Genomic DNA, 5,016 nt, shown 5'->3' on the forward strand with positions numbered 1-5,016 from the left:
TGAGCAATGGGTGTTGTGCTTTCCATTTCTTATACTTCAGGTTCGGGCACTCTGCTGGTTTTGAAACACATGTAAAGGGTCTGAGCAACAAACAAGACAAGGGCCTTCGGCAAATTCATCGCCAGTTCACATTTATTGTGGCATTCTTGATGATCATGGTTTTTCCAAATGAAAAAGGGACGGTGGATATTCGTATGGCTAGAATTGCACAAATCCTCACTACCAAGGAAGATCATACGCTTGCCCCGTTGGTGTTGGCGGATATTTATCGAGCATTGACTTTATGCAAAGTAGGGGCTCAATTGTTTGAAGTTTGCAGCATCCTTCTGCAAATGTGGTTGATCGAGAACCTTCACCATCATCCCAGATTCAAGAGTTCTGGTTCGAGCCCGAATAACTTCATCACTAGTTACGAGGATAGGGTAAACGATTACAACACACCAGAAGGTTTTGAAGCATAGGTCTCTCACTTGAAGGTTCTTAACGCAGGTCAGGTTGAGTGGACTATAGGATGGCTCCCGAGGACAGAAGTCATCTATATGACTGCTACCAAAGGCTACCTGAGGTTAATGAGCGTAAGGAGTATTCAGCCATATGCACCACAGAGGGTCTTGAGGCAATTGGGAAGGTATCAGATTGTGCCCGAAGATGAAGATCTAAGCACTCAGGTCATAGAGTTACATCCAGAAGCTGCATTGCTTGAGGCTGTAGTTCAGCAGGATTGGAATAACTACCAGTATCTAAAAAATGGCACCCAGGTACCAGACATTGCCAAGGGGGAAGTAGATCCAAATTATGCTGCTTGGTTTGAGAAAATGTCTTATGTAAATAATGAGCCAGAGCCCGAGAGGCCCTCAAAAAGGCCTCATGTTCAAGCCTTTGATGATAAAATTCTGGAAAGGTTAGCCTAGGGGGAGAAGGAAAAGGAATATAAGGCCACCATCCATGATCTACGAGAAGAGTTGAGAAATGTTACCTTAAACAATGATTTACATGCACAAGAGGCCGAAGGTGAGAGAAGAAGATTGGTGCGAGAAAATGAAGCTCTCATAGCTCAGGTTTGACAGTTCAAAATTGAAGCCGAGAACCCAGGCCGAAGCAGGAAAGATGAAAGGCTCATTTTTAACCTTACTCAAAAGGTACGTGACTATGAAGATGACCTGCAGAAAGCTGAGTCTGAACTAGCAAAAGCACAAGCAAGGTTGGCTAAAAGCGCTGAAAGGCGTGCAACTTTCGTTCAATAGATGAAAGAAAGATATGAAAGAGGGGTCACAGGTTGGGAAAAGGCAATTGGCAACCTCGAAGGTGAAATGGCTAAACAAGCCAAAAATTTTAAGGCTGAAAGAGAACATTGTTATGCCTTAATGGCACGGTTGGAAGAGGACTTGTGGCACTTGCAAGAACAAAACCATGCTGCCACTCAGGTTTTAGAAGCTAGATCCCGTCAGACTGGCTGTCTGTTGCAAGAGAAGGGCATTATGAGAGAGAGAGTTCAAATGATTGCTGACTACATTACCATGAAGTGCAGTGCATGTGAGGACATGATTAGGTCCATGTTTTTCGCCACTGTAATGATCTTCGTCCGTCAGATAATGGAGGAATTCTATCGGCTCCAAGATGACATGGCAAGTAGGCCCGCTGCAAGACTGGTTGGTGTTCCTAGGGAAGGGTTGGAAACATTAATGTATTCATGATTTTTCATTTGAGTCTATATCTACTTTTCCGTTAGAGTCTGTCAGTTGTTTGGAGTCTGTATTTTCCTTTTGCTGGAGTCTGTTAGTTGTTTTTGGGTCCGTAATTTCTTTTGTTAAAGTGTGATAGCTTATTTTAAAGTCTGTATCTCGTTCTTTCATCAGAGTCTGTTAGTTTCTTTCGAGTCTGTTAGTTTCGAGTCTTTGTAATAGCGTATATATATATATATATATATATATATATATATATATATATATATATATATATATATATATATATATATATATATATATATGAAAATTAAAAATCCCAAAATATTTTGTTACTTATTTTTATATCTCCAAGAACTACGCTTGGTCTGATTCATGCGGGGTCATGATACGTAGGCAATCTCCATAGGATTCGACCGTAACCAAATGAAAAAGAGAGAAAGAAAATAAGAGGAAAAACAAGAGAGTAAAGAAAAGAAAAAGAGCGGAAAAACAAGAAAGAAAAGAGAGAAAATAAGAAATCAAGAGAGAATAAAAACAAAGAGAGAACAGAGGCAAGAGTGGAAGGAAGGAAAATAAAAGAAAAGAAAGTAAGAAAAGGCCGGGATGACGCATACAACCGATCAGATACATAATAGAGACGGTTAACTGCTTAGGTGCATTCATGCCCAATGTGCGGTTACCAATCTGTTAAAGCCTAATCGCTAACAAGGTTGTTGTTTGATGTGTTGAGTTCAGACAGGTGGTTAGTTGATTGGCATTCTGGCAACTCACTCATACAACACTCGATAAAAAGACAGGCTGAATATGGCCAACCAAGAACCGGAGACAAGTATTGTTGACCCGTCAAAAGAGGTGGAAGAACAAGATGTTAATGCAATGAAGGAAGAGATGTATAAGTTAAAGCAGCAGATGGCTGAAATGTACCAAGCCTGGGCAAAAGGGCATCCACCACCGGTTTATCCCGCCAACCCTACTTATATCCCACCATCGGCCCAACCTCCAGAGCCTCCTACTGTGAACTCATCTCCAGCCTTTCCTCTCTACCAACAATACTATGGTGCCACTTCCCATACTTCTCAAGCTCCACCACCCAAACAAGTCCCATACCCTTCCCCACCAATTACGCCTGTTTTTGTGGCACCTCCACCTGCTACATTACACTGATCTTCCAGTGAACCTCTGTTCCAAACTCACGACAACCAGTACTATCCCCCTGAACCCACCTTCAAAGTTCCAGAACCATATTCTTATACCCCTCATCTTGATCTCCCGGCAGAGACCGAGAAGCCACCCAAAAATCCTGAGCATGAAGAGATGATCAGAAAGGTCAAAAGCTTAGAACAATCTTTCCGAGATATGAGAGGGTTGGGAGGTCAAGTAAGTGTGGTCTATAAGGATTTATGTCTGTTCCCAGATGTTCAGTTACCAGCAGGGTTCAAAATGCCCAAGTTTGATCTGTACGACGGGCATGGTGACCCAGTAGCACACTTAAGAGGATTTTGTAGCAAGATGAGAGAAGCAGGTGGAAGAGATGAATTACTGATGGCATATTTCAGCCAAAGTCTGAGTGGATCGACATTAGAATGGTATACCAGACAAGATCACAGCAGGTGGTATACATGGGACGATTTGGCCCAAGCCTTTGCCTGCTATTTTCAGTACAACCTCGAAATTATCCCAGACCGTCTGTCATTGACAAATATTGAGAAGAATCCCGGTGAGAGATTCAGGGAATATGGATTCCATTGGAGAGAGCAAGCAGCGAGGGTTGACCCTCCGATGAAAGAAAGTGAGATGGTTGATTATTTCTTGCAGGCTTTAGAACCCACTTATTTTGGTCACTTGGTGTCAGCAGTGGGCAAGTCCTTTAATGATGTTGTAAAAATGGGAGGCATGGTTGAGTAGGGACTCAAGTCCAACAAGATCATGATTTATTCAGCAATCAAAGCAACCACCCAGGCCATTCAAAATGGTACTGGAGGTGTACTCAGGAAGAAGAAGAAAGTGGATGTTGCTACAATTGAGTCGGGAGCTTGGGTTGGATCCAGGAACCTTCCACTCTACTACAACCCGTCGCGACCCTATCACCAAACTAACCCCCACAGTCCATATAGTCAACCACAACACTACTACCCACCGCTAGATCCCCATTTTTCCGTCCATCATGCACAAACCTATACCCAACCTCCTGCTCACGCACAATGGCGTGCGCCGGCTCCACAAAGTCCATACCTAGCTCCACAAAATGCCCATCCACCCCCGAGAGCCTACAGAAATCCCCCTAGAATAGGTTTCCGGCCAAATCAAGCCTTTAAGAATGAGAGGTTGCAGAAACAGAAGACCTTCACTCATTTGGGAGAATCATATGCTAGTCTATTCCATCGACTGAGACAGTTGGGTATGTTGAATCCGATCGAGGCTAAACTGTCGAATCCCCCTCCCAGAAATCTTGACCGCTCGGTGAGTTGCGAGTATTGTTCAGGGACCCCGGGTCACAACATAGAGAAATGCTGGAAGTTGAAAACAGTTATTCAAAGCTCATTGATACTAATCAGATTAAGGTCCAAACCTCGGAGGCACCCAACATCGACCAGAACCCGTTGCCGGCCCATCATGAGACTAATATGATTGAGATAGTGCATAAAGGAGGGGAGCCTAAGAAGCCTTCGTAAACCGTCATGATGATTTGGGCTAGTGAAGCCAAGCCGTTTGAAAAGTTAACAAGTGAGAAGTCTGTGATCAAGTTGAACGGGTCAAATAAGGAACCATCTGTGGAGGTCAAGAAGGGGTCCTCAAGTGACGTTGTAGGAAAACATGAAAGAGAAAAAGTGGTTGTGCCAGGAGTGACAAACAAGCCTGTGGTAATTGTGAAGAGCACCCGCACAGATCCTGTCATTATCAAACCGGTAACTCAATTACCGATAGTCAACAGCAAGGCAGTCCTATGGAATTATGAACGAGTAACAATGACTACAAGGGGAAAGAGGTTAAAGAAGAAGTGTGTGAGACCCATGGTTTGACTCGATCGGAGAGATGTTTCGCCCCCAAGGAGTTTAGAAAAGCTAAGACCTCGAAAGATAACCTAGTGTTGGTGAAGGAAACGGTGGCTGAGGAAGAAGCAGAAGAATTTCTGAGAAAGATGAAAGTACAGGACTATTCCATTGTTGAGTAGTTAAGGAAGACACCAGCTCAGATCTCGCTCTTGTCATTATTGATCCATTCAGACGAACACCGTCGGGCTTTGATGAAGATCTTGAACGAAGCCCACGTTCCTGACAAAATCTCAGTAAACTACTTGGAAAAGATAACTAACAAGATATTCGAGGTAAAC

The sequence above is a fragment of the Nicotiana sylvestris genome, chromosome 1, assembly GCF_000393655.2.
Source record: "Nicotiana sylvestris chromosome 1, ASM39365v2, whole genome shotgun sequence".
Classification (NCBI taxonomy): Eukaryota; Viridiplantae; Streptophyta; class Magnoliopsida; order Solanales; family Solanaceae; genus Nicotiana; species Nicotiana sylvestris.